This window comes from Leptosomus discolor, chromosome 7, assembly GCF_034619465.1.
Source record: "Leptosomus discolor isolate bLepDis1 chromosome 7, bLepDis1.hap2, whole genome shotgun sequence".
NCBI lineage: Eukaryota > Metazoa > Chordata > Aves > Leptosomiformes > Leptosomidae > Leptosomus > Leptosomus discolor.
The window spans coordinates 43,786,857-43,800,025 of NC_141397.1; the positions used below are offsets into that span (position 1 = coordinate 43,786,857).

The following is a 13,169-nucleotide window of genomic DNA, read 5'->3' on the forward strand; positions in this document are numbered from 1 at the left end:
CCTTATCACTCTCTACAGCTACCTGAGAGGAAGCTGTAGTGAGGTGGGGGTCAGTCTCTTCTCCCAAGTAACAAGCGATAGGAGAAAAGGAAATGACCTCAAGTTGTGCCAGGGGAGGTTTAGATTGGACATTAGGAAATATTTCTTTACCAAAAGAGTGGCCAAGCACTGGGACAGGCTGCCCAGTGAAGTGGTGAGTCACCATCCATGGAGATGTTAAAAAAAATTGTGTAGATGTGGCACTTCAGCACATGGTTTAGTGGGAATGGTGGTGTTAGGGTTGATGGTTGGACTTGATCTTAGAGATCTTTTCCAACCTAATGATTCTATGATTCTGTATATAAATAGGTACAAAACCAATATGAAATCCAACTTCCCAAATGATGATAAGTCGCCACTGACTCTGTAGGGCTGCACTGGGGAATTCCCAGGCTGGACTCGGCAGCAGATGGGAACTGGATACAGGAGCTGGATTCAGGAACTAAATCCAGGAATGCATGGATCAGGATTGATGTTGGCCATCGAAGAAGACAGATTGACCCTTGTGATCCCTCAGCTTTATACTGCATATGATGTTATATGGGATGGAATATTTAGTTGGTCAGTTTTGGGTCCCCTGTCTGGTTCACTTCTCCCCACAGGTGTGACCTTTTTATGTGCTTGCGACCCTTTTCACTCAGCACCCCAACATGGGGTACAAGCATTAGCAGTGACCTGGGTTGCTATGGGAGCAAGTACAAGCAAGGGCCTCTCTGCATATCATTCCTTGGCATTAACTATAAACCTCAAGTGTTATCACTGCTAGAAGCAGTCACAGTCTAGAAAAACATGCTGTTGATTTCAGAAAGTGCAGTTACTTAGAAGAGACTTAACTGAAAAGTAAAAATCACTGAACAGAATTAATTATCTTTTAGCTCAAGCCAGGAGAATTTGAAGAACAGATTTTTCAGAAAGATTTAGATCCCATTTAAGCATAAGTAAAGCTGGCTGATTGGAAAAGAGGTGGCGACTTTTATCAAAGTGATTAAAATGTAGAAGTTTATTTTTTCTCTACAATGTATGGAGCACAAAAGTAATATTAAATATTTTTCCAAAAATATAAAATGAGAAGTTGACCAAGAGTCAATGTTCTCATTTGCCCTTCTGTTTGCCTTTGTGTCCTTGCAAGACTTACTTTTCTCAGGATGTCCTTTCTCTAGTCTCAGTGTTTGGCAACTGAAAGGAATTCTTTCAAAAGTGTGAAACCCAAATGATGTCTGACAGTTGGGAAGATGTTAAAAATATTTTGAAAGTTGGCTTTTTGTTTTGGTGTCTTAATTGGAGGGATGTCTGTGAGCATGTTTTCTCATCAATGAATTGCGGTACAGTAACACATATCATTTTCGTTTAATATTTAAATGTTTGTAAAGTACTTTGGGATCTTGTAGTGGCTTTTGAGTAATGACATTAATATTGGATGTATGTTAAATAATTTCTCTTTAAAGATAAAATGAGATAAATGGATGTAAACCACAAATCAGGTTAATTAGGCATACTGTTTCTTTTCTAGTGAACAAACACAAGCCCTGGATTGAGACATCGTACCATGGAATTGTAACTGAAAACAACGACACTGTAATTTTGGATCCTCCCCTTGTAGCTTTGGATAAAGATGCGCCTGTTCCCTTTGCAGGTAGGAACATACATTAACAGCAGCATTTGAGGGTATGGACTGTATTATAAATTTACTAGCATTTGTAAGGAAAAATTTGTGGTGCAGAGGTAATGTAATCTGAAGGACATGTTTAGAGGCTGTTTCTGAGTACTCAGGACTTGACTGTTGGCCCATAGAGCTTGAAATGAGGTGTCTCTTACAATGAATGTGTCTGCTAATTTGTTGTGAAGTAGGAGTGATTACAAACAGCATAATACAGCAGGCTTTCATTATCAACATATTTTTAAATGAAAACACAGGAATTATATAAATAATTTTGAATTTGCTTTTATAGAAATAATCATTACAATTGCCTAAAGTAATAATACACAGTTAATGTTGTTTAGTAATAACAGCCCATGCTTTCTCTCTTCCTGTTCTGCGCCCTGGCTACGGACAAACTATGTAACAAATGTTTAAAGTTGCTCAAATCCTGTCTTACTGTGTTAATACTTTATAACTATCAAGACTTGGACAGAAAATTTAATGGAGGTTTTGAACATTTCTGCTTAGATTGCTGTATGTTATATAAAAGTTTTTACTTTTATTTAAGTCTATTTTTTCTGACACTTACTCTGTCATATTATGAGTCCCTTAAGCAGAAAATAGTACTTCTGCATGTCAAGCAAATTTTCTTTTAAATTCCCTGTTTCGTTAAAAATATTTTTGAAGAAAAGGGAAAATATTCAGGCTTGATAGCTGTTTTGAAGATCCTAAAAGGATGCGGTTTTTAAAAAAATTATATTGCTTAAGAATGTTCATCTTTTATAAGGAAAGAAACTAGTGAAGATGAGTATCATTGTTCTTGTGGAATACAGTCGTATTCAGTAAGCAGCAAGTCGAAGTATTTGGACCAAACAGCATTTTACAGCATCATGTTAAAATTGTTATTAGCCATTTTCCCGAAAAACATATACTGACATAAACTCATACCCTGCAACACAGGGATTCACAAATGTTTTTATATATTGAACCCCATTTTAATATCAAGATTAGTTTGTCATTCACGGTGCCCCGTGGCTCTTCGTTGTACAGCACATTTTTCTTCCTTGACGAGATATGCACTGGGGATGTTCAGTGGAGGAGACTCAGGTAGTCAGAGGTAAAAGCCTCAAATAGCATGTGCGTATGGATACAGGAACCTCAGCATGAAACGCTTTTGCCTGCTGATCAGTTCCTATGGTACTGAGTTACTTGCTAATGGAGGCATAATCAATGTCCCTTCAGAGATAAGTAGACAGCTTCTAACTGGGAGGTACTACTTATAATCAGAGAAGTTGTACTGCATACAAAGATGCTCAGGATAAGGTGTCCTTAGCTCAGTTACTAGATTTTGAAGCAAAGAAAAAGTGTTTCTTTCCAAATTATTTTTCTTTAATGCATTCATTAACTATATGTTAAAACAAATAAAAAGTGTGGCATGAGACTTTGAATGATAAACATGTTATCTGTAATGTATTTGAGTACACTTTTTTCATATAATGGTAACTTTCACATGTATGTGCAATTTGTTCTTTGGAATGTTTGTGGAAAACAGTAATGTAAACTTAGATGAAATCCTTGCTAAATTAAACCTATGTGTGAAATCTTCAGGTACAGTTATTTAGGAATGAGGATTGATTTGTAGTTAAAAAATGCCCTTTTCATTTTGAGGGGATTTTGTTTTTTCTATGAATGTTCCATATCATATTTGTTTCTTTTACTTGTATTCCCTTGGGATCCTTGTGGGGATATTAATTGCATGTGCTGTTTCCACTGATACTTTTACAAACTCTTTGCTGACTGGGGATTTGCTAGCCTGATTATTTTCTTCAGTTTTTACATTGGGACAATCAATATGTTTTTCATCAATTAGCGATTTACTTTTCTTATAGAAAATCAGCCTTTGAAATACTGAACTTGCACAGACACACTGGCTTTTGTGATAATGTTTACATTAGACAGTAGTTTTAATTTAGTTTCTTCATTTATTGATCTGAATTATTTATATTTTAAGAAGTATTATGGCATCTAGGAGGAAAAGTACTTGGTTCATTTCCAGGTAATATTGTACATTTGGCCTCATGATCCTGCAATCCAGATGTAATATAACACGGATTGAACTCTTAATTCCCTTGAAGGGCCTGGATTACCTAACTGTTTGGAAAATCCTCTATGTGTTTTCTTTTTTAAGAATCTTGCCTTTTTAAATCATTGGAGAAGCTTACTACTTTTTCAAATTTCTGCTTTAATAGAATGTATTTTTATTTGGCTTCATAACATCATAAATTTTATAATAGGTCTTTATGGAAAATTCAGTTTGTGTAATGTATTTAGTAGAAGAATATGGGAAATAGATACAGCTACAACATTAACAATATTCAGTAGCTGTACATTTAATAGTATTGTAATGTGGAATTTCTTCTATGGCCATATTTTATTTAAGTGTGGAAAACTTATTCTACAGTATAATATATCAGTATTCAATTGTACTAGAGCTCCAACAGTTCCTTTCCCATCACCCCATTAATATTTTCAGCATGTAGGAAAAAAAATATAATCTTTGAAAAGATTTTCTATTAATTTATTGGTGTTTTTTTTTTTAATGAGCCCAGATTCAAGAATATATCAGGGCAGTTTCTGACCTATGCTTAGTTACCTACTTAGATCTCCTTGAACAATCTTTATTAAGACTAAATGTGTGTGATTTCTGCCTCTGGAACTGCAGCCACTGTGATAGTTTACTGGCAGATTGTTTTCTATTCCATCAGTATTTGTGTTTAGCTTATAGAATTAGACTTTTTTTTCAATATCAATGTCTATTTGACTTTAAAAAAATGCACAGAACCAAACAAAATAAACCCTCCAGCCAACCAAAACAAAAATCAAACTCCAAACCAAGCAAAAAAACTCTAATCCAGATGCTATATATCCTTTCAGTTTTCACATGGACCTAAGTCCCATAGAAACAAAATTTTACTAACAACAGAAAGAAAACCCTCAAGTTAACCACGAGGCTGATGTTCCTAGGGAAAGCTTATATAGCTACGTAGCTTGATGTTACATGGACAGTGTAATCTTTCTACTTCTCTCATGTCTTCCTTTTTAAGTGCTTGTCTTCCATCAGTGACAGGCTGAGGAAAATTTACAGGGTTTATCATTGAAAGAGGTAGCAGGTCACAGCAGCTGAAGTGCATATTTATTTCATACATCTATTTACTAATTAATACCTGTTTATTCCCTATTTATTTTTCTACCTTCCTAGTGAGAGTGTTGTCCTTTTGGAACCATGACTAACTTGTGGAAGTAGGGGTAGGTAGGTAGTCCTTACCTTTATGGCCAAGGCAAGGAGAGCTTCAGAAAGGAGATGTAGTAGTGTCACGCCAGAAAGTACGTCATGTCAAAACAGGTGTGCTGGGCCCGTGCATTGGAGACTATAAACCTCACTGAGTTTGTGTCTCCAAATTTTCTGTGTTATGCTATAGAAAATGAAGTTAGTGTTGAGGTCTGGGACATCTGTAGATAGGCTGACACTGTGGTCTCTACAGCATTATAGTGGTGACCAGATGTGCACTACTAACAGCAGATACCAGCAGATAAGGCAACTGCATTGTTCTTTCCACGTGGGAAAGCACAGGTCTGCTGTGCAGCCCTGGCTTGATGGAACCAGGAAGGGCTGTTTGTACAACTCACTGTAAGAGCTCTGAGTTCAGCAAGAGGAGGCTGGAAGTGGTGCAGGTTTTCCAGCTCTGAGCTGTGTATTGTCAGGGATTCTCTGAGCGACGTACAGATCTCCTTGGTCCTGTTGATTGTCCTGGTGCACAGGTAGTTTATGCATTTCATATTTGTCACCTGAACAAATAATCTGTTGCTTTGTTACTTTGTTACAAAGCGCAAAAGAATAAATAAGCTATTAAGACAGATTTGGATTTTGTCAATGATTCTTATCTATCCTCAGTGCTTTAGATTGTTTTCTATACTCATTCTCATGTTCTCATGTTTTTGAGTTTAAATGCTATTGTGACATAGACCTACTCTAAACTATAAACATTTTGGGTTTTGGTTTTTGGGTTTTTGTTTGTTTGTTTTTTTCTCTTCTGGTAATTTTAACATTTTTCCTAATGCCTGTGTCTTTTTTTCCTCTCCATAGCTACTAAGGTAAGTTTTTTATTAACTATCTTGTCAGCCCCTTCTAGTAGTACACACATGGCACACGTCATTCATGGAGTGGGCACAAGAGAAAATGACTGTAATCTGTGCTTTTTTTAAACTCATCTCTGAGTAATGTTTAAAATGAAGAGTGATGACAGGAGAAAAAGGAATCATCTGTACAGTTACCCTCTCAACAGGTCTGTGTTTCCAGGGAGGATTAATGAGAGACTAACAGGACTAAATGTGCTTGTGAAAATGCTGTCTGTCAAATGTGATCAGCCTATTTCATAACTGGAGCATAAAGACTTTCAAAAGATTTCAATGAATGGTCTTTGGTGCCTCTTTATCTTATGAATTTATTGTGAATTGTGCAATAATTGGAGTGTATTTAAAATCATGGTTCTTAACATGGTACGAGCATATTTGCTTTCTCTTTTCAGGCAAGTACATTTTTTAGACCCCTAGTTTTGAAGGAAATCTTGAAAATACCATTGCAAACAGTTAAGTGCGAGAAGTAATACGAGTAGTGTTTCAAAATTCAGTTTTTCAAGTCCTCATCTGAAAGGGATTTTCACACACTGGTGTGATATACAATTGATCTTTAAAATAACTAGACTCACTACAGCAGCCTGGAGCCTTTTGCAGGGTAGCGCAGAAAACAACTCAACGAAACCAAAATGCACAAAGAAACTGCAAGTCCTATAGAAATAGGTTATGCCTCCTGTCCTTCTCTTCAAACAGTATTGTGTAGGTGCAGTATGTGCTTATTATCTAATTTAAGGAAACGCATTGGAGGAGTCAATCTTTAAAAAAATACAAGAAAATCCACCCAAAAGAAGAAATGTAACTTTAATTAGACTTGTACAAACCTGCAGGGGCAGCCATTCAACAGTCAGCTATCATATGCTGGTTATGAGGCTGGAAATCACTTCAAGGATTTGACTTTCAGGCTTAGGAGTGGTTTGGCTAGAAACAAGGTGAGATCAACTGAATCAATTTGGCAATGTTTTGTTTCTATGATAGCAAGAAGCCCTCACAAAATGCTGTAGGAATTTGGAAGGCTGTTTGGAAAGGACAATCTGTCTGCATTTTAATGACAGCAACTCCATTTCATCAGCAATGTTGTACAAAAATAGATCTGAAAGAAACTTCAGGATGTCTCCAGTCCATCCTCCTGCTCAAGGCAGGACCCATTATACCTGTGTCATTCCTGATAAATAGTTTTCTGTCCTAATCTTAAAGATCTATAGTGACAGAGATGCAACAGCTTCCCTGGGCAATCTATTCCACGCTTCACCATACTCACTGTTTTTCATGATGCTTAACCTGAATTTTTTGTACCACAGTTTTAGCCCATTTGTTTTTGTCCTACCCACCACGGCTAGGCAGAGTAGATTATTCCCATTCTTTTTTTTTTTTTTTGCAGCAACAGCCTTTTATGTTACTCCCTAAAAGCACTGTGAGCATCTTAAACAGCACAGGGTGTGGGCAGACTTTGACTGTCCATTGTGTTACTGATACTGATGTGAAGCAGAGAGAGAGAGGAGGTAACTTTCAGAACAGTAAGATGATGAATGCCCTTTTCACCTTGAAAGTGAAGAGCCTAACTCTTTACTGTGTCACCATTATCAGGAGAATACACTTGCATTTGAGTGCAATGCATTGCACCAAGGTTAAACTGGGTAACTTTGCCACAGCGAGTTGAGCCCATTAAGTCTTAAGATACTTTTATACTCTTGATAGATTTACAGATAGCCTTTTTTTAAAAGGTCAAATGTGTGTCTTCTTGGCTCCACACAGACAGGTACTCTATATCTCAGAAGCAGTTCCAAACCCTGCTTCCTTTGCAGGTGGAGTCCCAGACGGACTACATTTTGGCTGTGCTAAAAGCCCTGTAAAGGATAAGGAGACAATAAAACCAGCCAAGAAGGATGTCTGAATATTCACTACCCTACAAGTTGCGTCCACAAACTCACAAATCGTTTTTGTTATTTTAGCAGTTCAGAGGAGAGATTATTCTGAGCTGCACCTCAGCAAATCCAGTAGTTGTCAGTCCATTTACACCCAGGGGCTGAATACAAAATCCCATTTCTCTGCTTCAAACTGTGAAGCTGTCTAGCCTTCTTGTTTGTTTATTTTTATTGATAAGCAGTGGCATTAATAATAGAAACAATAGAAACAATAGAAAATACTTTTTAGTATAACATTAAAAATGTGGAAATTATTTTCCAAATAGTGACTCTGAATATTATAATTTTTAACTTACCAGCCAGGCTTAAAACATGCGGTCAGTTTATGACGCCCAGAGTTCATTGTTGTTAAATATTTCACTGTGAAAATTATGCTTGATCAAAAAATCTGAACTGTAAGTGAAGCCATGGAGTATTGCAGTTGTTTAAAACAAATCACCTGCTAATTTTTCAAACTTCTATTTTTGAAGTTTATATTTATTAATGTAGCTTAATTAGATAAGACTGTAGCCTTTAAAGGCAAAAAAAGAGAATCTTTTAATGGTGATCATAACCTAAGGTAGAATAAAAGATTGGCAATAGCACAGTCGATTTGCAGAGATTTTGGTTTTCAGCTAAGGGATGACGCTTATCATCCAGTAAAGTTAGAGTTATAAATGCTCAGGCTTTAGATAAAGAATGTGCCAAAAAAGTCACTGTGACAGTGACCTTGGTTGGTTAGTCCCTGAAGTTCAGAGATGAGGGGTTTGAAGTTGGGTTGTTTTTTTGTTTCGTTTTTGTTTGGTTGGTTGGTAGGTTGATTTTTTTGTTCTTGAATTTTTTACCAATTAAGTCTGATTGTCTTTCTTAAGTCATTTTGACATTAGTGAAATAAAAGTAGGTAACATTAATGCCTCGAAAGAAGATTAAAGGTTCAAGAATTCAGACAGTTCCAGTAGACCTTTTAGTAGCTGCTGAGTGGTCTTGTCATTGCAGGAGTAAGTGGTTAGGAAGAAAATTAGACTTGAATGAATGGACAGTGAATATAAGTTGCTTCTGGCAGACAAAACCAGTAATGAATTAGAATGTTGAGACAAACTTTATTACACCTAAATATGCTAAATTACTAGAACCCAGAAAGAAGTAGGTAATGTAACCAACTAATTATGGTTTGGTGATATTCACTTGGGCTTTTAGACTACTTATGGGAAATACTGATGTGAAATAAATTGCAACTGTTTTGAATAGTTTTCCTCATAAATAAGACTTGATCTTTGGGAAATTAAGGCAGGATATTACTGTGGATATGCAAACATACACATGAGGACAGGGACATAATCTATAATTTTATTCTGCTGAAGTATCATATTAAATGACTGCTTAATTAAAAAAAAAATTAATTAAAACAGATTATAACTGCAATTGCCAGGAAAATAGTGTCAGTTTTTAAACTTTGGGGCTGTTCAGAATGCTAGAGATAAACCTATATGGGAAGTACTGGAATTGCTAAGCCTATAGGTCCCAAAATTGATATCTGCTATTATGCCCTGTCTATGGATGTAGATTTTGTGTCACACACATTTGAAACTAGTGAAGCCTTGCCATATGAATACCATTCCATTTAATTAAAAAAAAACACTTTAACAACTTATTAATAAGGTTGTCATCAGACATAAGGTTGAGGATAGCTAGATAATCCAGGAGAACAAAGCTTTCTATCAAAAAAAAAAAAAAAAAGAAAACACCGGCATATAGAATTGTTCCATTCAAAGTAGCAAAGATCTGTGCCAAATTCAAATGAATTGTATTGTAGGAACTATTGTTAGCCAACAGCCCTGTCCGTGACAGGGGAAACTGAGACACATGGTTTTTTTGGACCTTCCAGGTAGTCTGATAAAACCCTTCAGCTTCACCTGCAAGATCCTAATTGTTGTGAAAGACAGAAATACAATATGCCGTCATTGACAATTTTGGGAAACAGTTGTTTCATTTGAACTGAATCCAGAGTCAAATAAAAAGCCCCAATAAACCGAAATGCAGTCATGTAGGAATGATAAACTCTTTTTCTTATCCAGATCTAACTATATCAGGGAAATTTTGTAGGAAGTCCAGAATAATGTCTGTGCTTCCCCATTTTATTCTTTGAAATGATACTCTTAGTTATAAGAATGTTATGATTTTGACCTTAAAAATATTTTACTTTTTGTAAGAATCGGTCATGAATTTTCTTGCAGCTTTTTTCTTCAGTGATCATCGAAGGTGAACAATGAGTTTTGCTTCTACTTGCAAAGTATCCGTCCAGGAAAAAATCAAATTTTTTCTCAATGCTTTTGCTAATGCTTCAGTTATGGCGTTTCAAAAGCTTGTTCTAAATATTACTTGTCTATTTATTAAAAAAATACTTATATGACTTATTAGAAAGTGAAATGAAAGCTTCAATAGATGTTTTTGATTCATTAGCAATTCTTGATTGATAAAAGTCTTTGCGCTGTATCTTAAAAAACTTTGGTGAAGATAATACAGACTATGTAAAGCGTTGCTAATTAACACCTTTTTAGAGATATTTCTAAGAGGTATGAAATCTTGAATCAGTAGAACTAAACTCAGTGACACTGTAGTAATTTGTCCAGTGTGCTGACTGTCCGTCATGTACAGACATAGCTGCATAGAATGACACCAAGAAGTGTGATTATCCAGTTATATTAATGTATATTTTGCGCTGTGAACAATGTACCTGAATCTGCAGTTGAAATATGAAGTAATTTATTTCAATGAACATGTCCACTACTTTTTTATTATCAACAAAATATTTTAAAAGCTGCAGAAAGTAATTTATTTTGTGGATGTACTACTTTAAATTTTTTCTGAAAAAAAAAAAAAATAAATTCTGATTTGGAGTGAATTAAGACTGTAACTTGTTTTTGAGATGTAATTTTTTCTATGTAGTTAAGCATGAATTCTATACACTTCAATAGTTCTCTAAAATCAGTGATGTTTCGTCACCTATGAGTTTAAATTCCGAATGTTACAGGAAGGACAGCACCATAGGAAGTGCACAGTATTTTCCGTTCTATGCTGTTAAGTGACTTCAAGAATTTTAAAATGGGACTTTTGTGATCTGAGTACACTCCCAAATTCACATAACAGTAGGAATCTCATGCTGGTTTGCAGCCCATGTGTAATTTAGGTAAACAAACAGTTTCTTCTGCTTTGGGATAAAAAGGATGAGGATTAGTTCTCTTCCTATGGTGTGAGTGATATGTTGAGGGCTGCTTTGGGTTTGAACATGCTCTTACCTTCTTAAAATTAGTACTTGCCAAATATAGCAGGTATAAGCAGTGAAAAATAATGAAACCCTGCTGTACTTAGACCTACTTGTCTTTATGCTTGCAGGGAATATCATAAGTGTTCTTACAGCTTCTTAATAAGTTCTTACAGTTTCAGGTACATATAAGAGTTTTTAAACTTTTATTTATATAAATTGAATTATTCAAAAAATAGAGACAGCAACCATAACTCAAAGGCATGAAGCTGGACAGTGAAGAAGTTGAAACAAACAGGAATGATACTCCTGTTACATTTTTTCTTGTTGCATAGTTTGTTTCTTTTCATTATTTGGTATTCAAGAAGTTGTAAACTTGACCTGTCTATTTTTGCCTTCAAGGGCACGTGAACCTGGGAATTCAAAATCTGTGGCCATCTTTACTTGCAGTACTACAATAACATAAAGGGCTTTTGGAGGGCTGAAAGAAGTAGAATGAGGATGCAAATGAAGGAGTAAACAACTATTCTGAGTCAAATAGTACAACTTCCGCTCTAATATCTTTCTTCACACTTTAATTCCTTCCATGGTCTGTCCATTAATTCAGTTACAGCTATCTCCTTCACACTTCTGCGTGTGTGTTCATATGTTGTCATATTCTTAGGTGAAGGGTGATGAATTTTTAAAACATAATTTTTAAAGGCATGAAGCGTTACCTAAGCAGACATAGAAAAATCATTTATAATACCATGAACTGTTAGTAACATAACAAGTGGACTTGGAAATTTCTCCACTTAAGTTTACTGCAATAAAATTGGCACTACAGGATTCCAATTTGCTTTAAAAATACAATCAATAGACTAAATTTGTTGGGAAAATCTCATGTTAAAATGTCTTCCTCAGAATGGAACTTAGTGTAAGGCAGTAGTGACATGTCATTTGCTTGAAATGGTTTCTAAATATTGAAAGCATTTTAAAAAACAGCCTAAATAGATAATTATTTGGTTTTTAGTGTTCCTTTTGCTTATTGGTCAGTGATTTTCTTACAGAAAGAATAGTTGAGAAACCCTACTTTCCTTTAAACCTGCTACTTTCCACTCACAACTGAAAAAAAGTTATTTTTCTGGACTAGAATTAACGCTTTCAACAGTCTGTAAGTGCTGTTGCTCCCTTTGCTGGCTAGGGCAGCCTCAAAAATGCATGTGATAGTACTTTTACGAAGCAAGAGAGGGAAGGAGAATATAAAGAATTCAAACACTGGACAGGTAGTTTTGGGCATCAATTTTTTACTGGCTGTGTGAAATGGATCAAACCCATTAGTTCTCTTGGCCCAGGGTTTCCTCTGCTGTCCTTTTTTCTGTGTGTTGAGACAATAAAACCCTAAAAATCTTCTAAGTGCTTTTATCTCAGTGACTATACAGCACTGGACACAGTCTCCTTCTGCAACACCAAGCACAAGGAGGATTTGCTGTTCTCAGCTGTCACTATTTTCTGTTCCATGATCTTTTATGATATTAGGTACGTAGTATGTTTATAGTAGATGCAGCAATTGTATTAGTGTGGAGGTTATACCTGAACTAACAATCCTGCCAGAGACACACATCAATATGGTTACACAGTTCTGTCTCTATGGTCACACCAGCTCTGAACTGGTAAGGCAGATGCATGATTGAGACATCGCAGTTAGACATGAGACACAAAGAGGAAGTATTGGCAAATAGTTGAGTGGGGAAAAGGTGGGGGGAAATGTGTTCTTACAAAAAGATTGAAGACTGTTGATACAGGATGCATTGTGTAGACATGTTTAAGGTTGTTATTTCTCAAAATTAAAAAAAAAAATATTTCTTGAGTGTTTCATCTTGGAGTTCTGTTTTATGAAGAAGAAATTATATGTGTCCTGTTTTTTACTGAAAATGTGGAATAAGCTAGATATGCTTGTCACTGAATAGATCTGTATTTGGTTTTGGCCATTATAGATTTAATATCAAGAGAATATTTGTTTATGATGGAAACACAACATATGATGTAAAGAACCAACTATTTTCTTAATCATGTTACATGCATAGAGAAATAGCACTGGGATGTTGTGAATGGTACTGATCCCACTGAGAGATATTGTAAGAATTTGCTGGAT

At 35.6% G+C, this 13,169-nt stretch overlaps 1 protein-coding gene across 3 annotated transcripts in view; it reads left to right on the forward strand.

Moving 5' to 3' along the window:
• The first annotated feature begins 1,554 nt into the window (after positions 1-1,554).
• The window catches only part of CLSTN2 (calsyntenin 2), a 224,559-nt gene continuing 212,944 nt past the window's right edge, over positions 1,555-13,169 (forward strand). For 2 of the 3 annotated variants that reach the window (XM_086467855.1, XM_086467857.1), the window contains exon 1: positions 1,555-1,672. The gene's annotated coding sequence lies outside the window, so the exon portion shown is untranslated. The remainder of the gene's footprint in view (positions 1,673-13,169) is intronic. The other variant, XM_086467856.1, reaches the window with a different exon arrangement.